This window comes from Erinaceus europaeus, chromosome 12, assembly GCF_950295315.1.
Source record: "Erinaceus europaeus chromosome 12, mEriEur2.1, whole genome shotgun sequence".
In the NCBI taxonomy this organism is placed as follows: domain Eukaryota; kingdom Metazoa; phylum Chordata; class Mammalia; order Eulipotyphla; family Erinaceidae; genus Erinaceus; species Erinaceus europaeus.
Window position 1 is genome coordinate 45,884,789 of NC_080173.1, and position 10,628 is coordinate 45,895,416.

General features: G+C 46.5%; 1 non-coding gene across 1 annotated transcript; it reads right to left on the bottom strand.

Moving 5' to 3' along the window:
- Window positions 1-10,218: 10,218 nt before the first annotated feature.
- On the bottom strand, window positions 10,219-10,409 carry LOC132542176 (U2 spliceosomal RNA). The gene has a single exon (XR_009553298.1). It is a non-coding gene; the product is annotated as a U2 spliceosomal RNA (small nuclear RNA).
- Window positions 10,410-10,628: the final 219 nt, after the last annotated feature.

Consider the following 10,628-nt stretch of genomic DNA (forward strand, 5'->3'; position numbering starts at 1 on the left):
GCCCCCGGCCCCTGCCGCCGCGGTTTCAGCTCCACCTGAGGTTTCTGCGACCCTGAACCCCCCCCCGTGCCCCTGCCGCCCCGGTTTCAGCTCCGCCTGCAGCTTCTGTATTCCTGACCCCGCCCCAGGCCCCTGCCGCCCTGGTTTCAGCTCTGCCCCCGGCCCCTGCAGTCGCAGTTTCAGCTCTGCCTGAGGCTTCCTCGTCCCTGACCCCACCACCTGCTGATACGTCACCATTAAGGGACCTAGTGGCTGAGATACGAGAGCTAAAGGATATTTTTTCAGCATTTAAGGATTTTAAACCATGTGCAGTCCACCCCGGGAGCTCCGTCCCCTGTAGATATGCGTTTAGTCTCCCCTGCAGCCACCACAGCAGTTTCTACGGCACTTTCCACTTCTGTAGCTCCCTCTCCCGCGCCATCGGACCAAATCCACACATTCCCGGTAAACTTGGCCCCTTCTAAACAAAACCCTCAGCCGTGGCAGCCATATTCCTCTAACAAACTTAGAACACTCAGACAAGCAGTCAGGGAGGACGGAATGCATGCTCCATGGACCAAGTCCGTCTTGAGGAGTTTTTACCAGCATTTAAATACACCACAAGACTGGAAAGATCTGGCTCGTGCTGCACTCCCAGACCCACTCAATCTTCAATGGCAGGCATGCTTCCGCGATGAGTGCTCTAGACAATCGCAGGAAAATAGTAACAAACAGGTAGAATGGAATTCTAATGCTTTGTTTGGAGCAGGAGCTTATGAATCTGGAGCTCAGCAGGCAGAAGCCAGGTTTCCAACCGGTTATTTTGAACAGGTACGCATCTGTGCAACACAAGCATGGGAAAGGGTGACCACACCTGATGTAGATCCGTCAGCTCCCATTAACTCTTTTCACCAAGGCTCTGATGAATCATTGGCAAGCTTCATCTCAAGGGTGAAGAGAAGCTTAGAGAGAAAGTTTTATAATCCTGATGTCCGCAAACTACTCCTGCGCTCTATTGTCTGGGAAGGCATGACACCACAATTCCGTCAGGTATGCCTTAATCTTAAATACCTACACCCAGATAATTGGATTCTAGCGACACAGGAACTTACATCAGGCAATTATGGGGCACCCGCTACGACACAGGTCTATGCAGTTGCCCCACGTAAGCAAAACGGGGCCTGCTTTCAGTGCGGTCGCCAAGGACATTGGCGTAACCAATGTCCTGATAAGTTGCGACCACGCCTCCAGTCAGGGAAACCACGCCTCCAGCCAGAGCAACCCCGCTTTCAGTCAGGGAGCCAGAGACCACGTACTGTTTGTCCAAAATGTCATAAGGGGTTTCATTGGAAGAGAGATTGTTGGTCCCAATTTCATAAAGATGGTTCGCCCCTGAATGGTACAAATTCGGGGCATGAGATATTGTGGACCACTCCTGTTTTAGAATGGGGCCACCCTTCTATGACAGTAAAGATTGGCAATATTCCTTTTAAATTTTTGATTGACACGGGGGCAGAAAAGATGATTTTAAGGCAAGAAGAGGTTCCCCAAGATTGGGAACTTATCCCTGGACCCAGTTTACATGGAATAGGAGGGATGACCAGAGCATTTTGCACACGAGACTCGCTCATGTGGGAAGACCCAGAAGGTTCTACCGGACACTTCCGCCCTTTGGTAGCTAATATTAGCACCAACTTACTGGGCAGGGATCTTCTGGAATGTCTTGATGTTAGGATATCCACAGACGCCTCTGCAGAGCGTAAAACTCATTCTCGCGATACCAGGTCTATTCAGCACCCCCAATACTAAATGCCACTGTTCGTAGCCAAACACCCCACTTAAGCTGGCTTTCTAATGAGCCTGTCTGGGTGGAACAGTGGCCTTTACCTAGGGATAAGCTAAAAATTTTAAAAGAGCTTGTCTGAGATCAGTTGTCCTTGGGACACATTCGTCATTCTCGAAGCCCATGGAATACTCCTGTCTTTGTGATTAAAAAGTGCTCGGGAAAATGGCGCCTCCTTCAAGATCTCCGTGCAGTAAATAAAACCATGCAGGTCTGGGGCTCCCCCCAAAGGGGTTTGCCTCTTGCTTCTGCAATTCCCACGGGAATTCCAATCATAGCTATTAATATACAAGATTGTTTTTTCTCTATCCCCTTGCATCCGCGCGATTGTAAACGTTTTGCCTTCTCTGTTCCATCTATTAATAACGCCAGCCCTGCTGATAGATTTGAATGGGTGGTGCTGCCCCAGGGTATGGCCAATAGTCCTACAATTTGTCAGGAGGCTGTTAAATCTGCCCTTGTCCCATATATTTATAAGGGCCTTAATATTTTTCATTATACAGATGATATTTTAATATGGGGAAAATCAGATACAGATCTCTATGCCTTACGTGATTTTCTCATTCCTGCATTAAAGAAAAGCAGCCTTAATGTAGCCCCTGAGAAGATACAGCTAATCCCTCCAATATCCTTCCTAGGTTCAGAGATTTCTCTAACGCAAATTCGTCCCTTAAAACCTAATGTTACCTTCCCTTCTAACCTTACTCTTGCTTCTTTACAAAGTTTTCTAGGAAATTTAAATTGGCTTAGGCAGTATCTCTATCTGCCCACAAGCTGCCTCCAACCACTGTTTGACCTGTTGAAAGGAAACAAACAGCCCTCTTCAAAACGTAAGTTAACTCCTGAGGCCTCCTTGGCACTGGAAAGGGTTAACCAGGCCCTCCAGGACATGCACCTTGTTCGATTCTCCCCCTCCTCTCCGGTAAACCTTCTAATCTTCAACTCCACCCCCACAGTAGTAGGGGCACTGTGGCAAGACCATGGGGTTCTCGAATGGCTTCACACACCAGTAGGAGGAGCTCCAAGACTCCTCACTGAGATAGACGCGTTAGCATTCATGGTTCGCCAAGGGAGAAATAGGTCTGTGCAGGTCTTAGGGAAGGAACCGGATTTAATCATTCTGCCTTTTTCTCTCACAGATACAGAGTGGCTTATACGCCATCATTCCCGCTTTGCCATAAGCTTTGTGGGGTTTCCAGGACAAATAGATAACCATTTTCCTTCTAATAAATTGATAGCTTCTTTACCTCTTCTGCCTCTACTAGCACCTAAACTTTTCTCTCGGGATCCCATTCCCTCTGCTCCTACAATCTTTACTGATGGCAGAAAAAGGGGAGCTGCTGCCCTTATATATTACCCAGACAAACAATCTCCTAAACCTCTCTTTACTGAGCTTCCTGATAATTCCCCTCAGTACAAAGAACTTTATGCTGTTTTTCTTGCACTAAAAGCTGTACCAGAATCCTTCAACCTTTTTTCTGACAGTGTGTATACTGTTAACTTACTTCCATGGCTTGCTTGTTCTTATGTGAAAATTGATGACAACCCACTTTCCCCTCTCTTGATTCAAATCGCCTCTATGCTCTGTTCTCGAACCCAACCACTGTATATTCAACACCTTCGTTCCCACAGCCCTCTTCCTGGTCCCCTGTCCGAAGGGAATGCCGCAGTTGACCGCCTTGCCTCCACAGGAACTTTCCCAGTCTCTGTCTCTGATCCTGCTAATTTTCATTCTCTAACCCATGTTAATCTTAAAGGCCTTCGAGCTCGATTCCCTGATGTTCCTGTACCACAGTTAAAACATATCCTCGCTACATGCTCTTCTTGTGCAAGTCTCATAAAGACACCTGCTATCCAGACCCTTGGGGTTAACCCCCGAGGTTTAAAAGCTAATGCTATTTGGCAAATTGATGTCACCCACATACCAAACTTTGGCAAACAAAAATATGTGTTTGTCTCAATTGATACCTTTTCTAAATTTATGTGGGCTACAGCTCAGACAGGAGAAAGTGCTAAAAAGCTTGTAAGCCATATGCTCTCTTGTTTTGCCGTTATGGGGGTCCCATTATTTTTTAAAACAGACAATGCACGTATGTTTACAAGCAAACAATTTAAAGATTTTTGTTCCCTCTGGAATATTACTCATACCACGGGCATTCCCTACAATCCACAGGGACAAGGCATTGTCGAGAGGGCCCATCAAACTCTGAAGGCTCAACTAAATAAAGATAAAGGAGGAACATATCCCCCCAATATCCAGGTAGCAAAAGCCTTAACTACGTTAAATCTCTTTCATATTTACAATAACTCGGCCTTACCCCCTATTATTCTTCACTGGCAAACACCATCTACCCTCCCATCTATTAAGGTCAAATGGAGAGACCCACTCGATAAAATTTGGAAAGGGCCTGACCCATTATTGGCCATGGGAAGGGGTTTCGCATGCATTTTTCCTCAAAATTTCTCTAAACCTGTCTGGGTTCCTGCCTGCCATATCCGACAATACCCGCAGGATGGCGCTGTTATTCCTGAAGAACAAGAAATACTACAAGAGGACCAGATGCAGGATACATCCCAGGACCCGTAATACGACATGGCAGAACCTACAAAATCTGGCTCACAGAGACCTCTCTCCTACCCTTTCCCTGTATGTCTTATGTTATAACTGGCTAGTTGTTTTTGTGAGTGAGTGTGTTGAATGACAAAAAAAAATTTTTTTTTTTTTGCATGACCCATCTGCTTGGAGTACTCTAAAAGGTAATTGGCTTTGTATAAAAATGCTGGACGCAGCCAAAGTTTCTGGAGACGTCCAGAAACATTCCAATTTTTTTTTCTCTTTCTCCCTCTTTTGAATTTTATATATAGTTTTGGTATATATGTAAGTGTTTAGTCTTAAACTGTGTGACTAATGACAGATTTACATTTGTTTTTAAATAATGTGTTTTTATAACAAAAGTTCTTTTTCCTCCAGTTTGTTATAATTAAATGTTTATGGGTATGTCTCAACTTTGGTAACACTAACTTAACGGTCAAAAGTGTAACCCTACAGCTACACTTTTACCAGACAAGGTAAAAATTAATTTGTTAAGGTAACTTACTATTTAGGTAAAAGTCTAAATGTTCAACGTGGCTATTCATTCCCAAAACTAAACTATATAAATTTTATATACAGGACACCTTTGAAGGGCCCCCAAAGGTGCCCTGTAAACTATCTTGTGGAAATTAATCCACAACAGATCTGGCATCAATCTGGCACTGTAAACGTTAAAATCATTGTCACGAATATGCGTTAACTCTCTAAGCAATTTGAGTCTGTTTAAAATACATATTTTAGCTAAAATTGGTCTCAAGATCCTGCGGTAGAGGCTGCTACAGGAGGTCACATTAGATGACCTTTAAATAAAATCATAAAGAGATTCTAAACCAATTATAATCATCGAGGTATCAACTGTAACAAACCTATAACTTGTTACAAGTTCAAATTAACCACGAGAAGCAGATTATTTGTGTTTCTTTCACAGGAATCCCGGAAAAACCATCTGAACCTCTGCACACCCTGACGTCACCCACTAGATGGCACGACTACCGTGGCACACCCCCCGAAACCCTAGATGTCACTCAACACGATCTGAAGAACCTGATACACAGACTCCAAGGACAGAACTTTCTTCATGCCTGGTTACCGTTCCTGCTTCTGACCTGCTTGTCACGTGTTGGCAGTTCCAGCTGGCTATCTACAGAAAAGCAACATTCCAGCGGCTGACCTCCCTCATGCAGCGTTGCATCCCCTGCCAATTTCTTCCCCTAGCCATCTACTTCGGACTGAGACTTGTATCGGACTTTCTGACATACCCTATATACATTTGACACAATTTTGAAGCAGCTTATTTCCCTTCATGCTGCTGGTTTTTCATAGACTGATCCTGAGTAATTCATAGACTTTACAGACTGTTGCCTTGAGGACTATACAATGCCAAATAGCCCCTCTGTTTGGTGGGTCATGCCTCCCGCCTCCCCCTCATTATGTACCCTTGCCCCTTTCCCCACCCAAGCAGGGAATGTTCCTTTACACACCAATCCTTCCCTTCACACCACACTGGCTTTACTACTCCCCTACTTGTCCCTTCCTATTTTGTTATATCATTTAGGCTTATGCCCAAAAGGTTTCTGCCCCATGATAGTCTTTTATAGACTTTGTACATCTTATGCAATTACTAGATAGAAAGATAGAAAAGATGTAGAGATATTGTGAAGAGATGGTTGAGCAGGCTGCACTTAAACCTATGAGATGAGTCTCTCCAGGTAAGTCTCTCTCTCTAAAGAGGGGTTGAGCACAGGAGGACGCATAAATCTCACAAGGTTCACAGCCATTTAAGCCTTCCATCCTTCACAGAAAGTCCTACATCTTCCCATCTGAGCATGGCATTCCTCTAAAACATTTAAGCCTGCTCCATTCCATTTTTCTTTACTGTGTCCATTTAGATATAAAGGGATAGGAGGAGATGTTGCTGAGGAGTTATTCTGTTGCAGTCTCCGCCCCCAGGTTTTACTACGCCCCCACGAAACCCTAGCATTGCCCCCTTCAACCAATCCTGGCCCTATACGTCACCCCTGGTTGTCGCCCAATAAAAAGCCCCCTCACCCCCCCCCCTGGGCTCTCAGCTCTCCCTCTCTGAGGTCTCGCTCCCTGCTCTCCCCCCATGGTCAGTCATTGCCGGCTGGCTCCACGTGGTCTGAACCAAACCCCCCCCCATCCTATAATAAAGATTTGTGTACCCCTTTGCTCTAGACGTCCGCTCTCTTCTCCGCGGTGCAGCCCAACACCAGACCACCACAACAACACTTTTGAGGGCGTCGGGGCTGTAGCACAGTGGGAGAAGTGGACATGGTGCGAAACTCGAGGACCGGCATAAGGATCCCGGTTCGAGCCCTGGCTCCCCACCTGTAGGGGGGTCGCTTCAGAAGTTGTGAAGCAGGTCTGTCTTTCTCTCCCCCTTTGTCTTCCCTTCCCCTCTCCATTTCTCTCTGTCCTATCCAAGAACAACGACATCAATAACAACAACAATAATAACCACAAAAATGATAAAAACAAGGACAACAAGAAAAGGAAAATAAAAAATTAAATATTTTTTAAAATACCCTCTTTTTAAATAAAAACTATGGTTACTTCTTCTCATTTGCACATTTACATAGAAATAATCAATTCGGGAGTCGGGCTATAGCGCAGCGGGTTAAGCGCAGGTGGCACAAAGCACAAGGACCGGCATAAGGATCCCGTTTTGAACCCCGGCTCCCCCACCTGCAGTGGAGTTGCTTCACAGGCTGTGAAGAAGGACTGCAGGTGTCTATCTTTCTCTCCTCCTCTCCTCTCTCCATTTCTCTCTGTCCTATCCAACAACGACAACAACAATAATAATAACTACAACAAAAAAAAAACAAGGGCAACAAAAGGGAATAAATAAATAAAATAAATATATATAAAAAAAGAAATAATCATCTCAGGGGCCAGACAGTAACGCAGCTGGTTAAGCGCATGTGGCATGAAGCACAAGTAATGGGATAAGGATCGGAGTTCAAGACTCCGGCTCCCCACCCGAAAGGGGTGGAGGTCACTTCACAAGCGGTGAAGCAAGTCTGTAGGTGTCTATATTTCTTCTTTTTAAAAATATATTCATTCCCTTTTGTTGCTCTTCTTATTTATTGTTGTAGTTATTATTGCTGTTGTTACTGATGACATTGTTGGTGGATAAGACAGAGAAATGGAGAGAGGAAGGGAAGACAGAGGGGGAAGAAAAAGACAGAACTTGCAAACCTGCTTTACCGCTGGTGAAGCGACATCCTACAGGTGGGGAGCCCGGGGCTCGAACCGATATCCTTACTCCGGACCTTGCAATTAACCCACTTGCGCTGAACCGGCTGCTCTACCACCCAGCTCTCCAGGTGTCTATCTTTCTCTCCCCCTCTCTGGATTTCTCTCTGTCCTATCCAATAATAATTTACAGCGACAACAATAATAACAACAAGAAGCAACAAAAAGGAAAAAATAGCCTCCAGGAACAGTGTTTTGTAGTGCAGGCAGGGCAGGAAAGAAGAAAGGAAAGGAGGCCGGCAGGCATCTCTACCTTCTTCTTCTAGCGTTTGCCCTTCTTCCGTAGCCAGTCAACAGTGTCAGGTTGAGCCCGATGTAAAGTTTCGAGACCTCCTTTGAATCTGGAGAGGTGGCAGTCGTTGACTATGTGGGGCATAGTCTGTCTGGAGCCGCAGGGGCAGTTCGGGTCGTCTCTGGCTCCCCAGCGATGGAACATAGCGGCGCACCGGCCATGGCCTGTTCGATAGCGATTGAGGAGGGCCCAGTCATAACGTGCTAGGTCAAAGCCGGGTTGACGCTTGCAGGGGTCTGTGATGAGGTGTTTGTTCTTTACCTCAGCTGACTGCCAACTCTGTTTCCAAGAGTCTGGAACAGAGAAGTTCAGTGTAGGCGTAGGGGACCAGATTGGGTGACGAGACGTCAAGCGTTGGACAGGGTAGGCGAAGATATCCGCGTAGATTGGCAGGTCCGGTCGAGCGCAGACGTGGGAAATGAACTTAGATGATGCCGCATCCTGACGAATATCTGGCGGGGCGATGTTGCTAAGAACTGGCAGCCATGGAACCGGGGTGGAACGGATGGTTCCAGAAATGATCCTCATGGAGGAATATAATTTGGAATCGACCAAGTGGACATGGGGGCTACGGAACCATACTGGGGCACAGTATTCTGCAGTGGAATAGCATAATGCCAGAGATGATGATCGTAGTGTGGAAGCACTCGCGCCCCATGAGGAGCTGGCCAGTCTTGCAATGATGTTATTCCTCGTGCCCACCTTTGCTGCAGTTTTTATGAGATGTTCGTGAAATGACAGAGTGCGATTGAGACTGGCTGGGCTTCATGCCGGATTCTCGTATCGCCAAGATGCACATTAAGCTCACGTGAGGCCGAGGCATGGAGTAGATGGAAAACAGATGATACCGTTTTTGCAGTGCTAGGGATTAGTCGCCATTTTTTACAGTAATCAGATATCAGAGACATGTCTTTCGTTAGTGTTTCCTCGAGGATGTTGAACTTTGATGCCTGAGTTGCACAGCAGATGTCATCAGCGTAGATGAACTTCCTTGAAGAAGTTTCTGGGAGGTCATTGATGTAAATATTGAATAGCGTAGGAGCCAGAACAGAGCCCTGGGGGAGGCCACTTGAGACAAGTCTCCATCTGCTAGACTTGTCACCCAGATGCACTCGGAATCTTCTGTTTTGGAGAAGAAACGATATAGTGTTGGCCACCCATGGAGGCAGGCATCTTGAGATCTTGACTAGGAGACCACGGTGCCAAACCATGTCATAGGCTGCTGTGAGATCAACAAAGACAGCACCCGTCTTTAAATTCTTCTGGAATCCATTCTCAATGTAAATTGAGAGGGCCAGGGCTTGTTCCCAGGTAGATCTTCCTGGGCGGAAACCAGCTTGGGCGGGTGATAGGAATTTCTCTGTAAGATGAGAAATACGTGACAGAAGCAGCCTCTCAAGGAGTTTGTAACACATGGAGAGGAGAGAAATTGGTCTATAGCTGGCGGCCAGTGTTGGGTCTTTCTTTGGTTTCAAAACCGCTATAATCTTCAAGCGACGCCAAACTTTGGGCATAGACTCAGATTCCAAGATGTGGGACAGGAATGAAGCGAGCCACTTCTTTGCCACGGGACCCAGGTTAAGAATGAGTTCTGGGGTGATGTTATCATAGCCAGCAGCTGTTCCCGGTTTAACCCTCTTCAAAGCGTCTTCCAGTTCAGACAGTGTAAAGGGAGAGATTTTTGGAGATGGACAAGATAAGCGGAAGTGGGATGACCACTCATGGAAAATTTCTCTTCCAGACTGGGTCGATCTTAGCACGTCCAACTTGAGTTAGGTGACTGGCCACTGAGTTTGGAGATAAGGGAGGATGGGAGACGGAAGGGGGTTGGCTACCAGGACCCAGTCAGTGAAGAAGCTTCCAGGCCTTCCTACTTGAGGCCTCCTACTTGATGCTGCTGGGTTTTTGGCTAGGTGGAAACTCCATTGGCTGCTTACATGCTAGAATAATTTAAAACCGCATGTTTAATTCAGGAAGAGCTCCGTGGGGAAGGACGTAGAGGAAAACGAATCTTTGCAAAAGCTACATACGTGCTGGACACCTCCGAGTTAAGGGAGTTAAAGACACATGGTACCAAACGCAGGGACTGGGGAGCCCGGAGGGTAGTAGCGCAGGTGCTCCGTTAACAGTAAGCGAAATGACAACATCGCATGTAGCAGTGACGGTAAGCCTGTACAAATCAACTACCTTGAAATCCCGAAAAACCTTTCCTTATAGGACAACACTGCTGCCCAGCGGGGACGCACCGTTTCTGGAAGTACTGCAATACCAGGTCGATGCGTGGAGCGGACGGAGCAAGCCCCTATTCCGACTCCCTGCTCCAAAAATCCATTTAATATAATGTCCTCGGATAGAGGACGTATCAGATATTAAACTGATAAGAACAGATACTACACTTGATCTTAGCCAAAAGGCCGAGAAGCGATACTGCGCGCCCTCGCCCTGCTGCCGCCCTCCTCCGGTCACCCGCTTTCAGATCACGGTGAGTCAGTCGACTCACGCTCCGGGAAAGGCTCGGCGCCGCGGTGTCTCCACAGACTCCTCCAGGCCCTCACAAGTCTGCACAGACCTGCTTTCATAACAAACCTGGGAAAGTGAACTTGAGTTAGACAATTCCCGACTGAGGGGCAATTTCTTATTTCTAC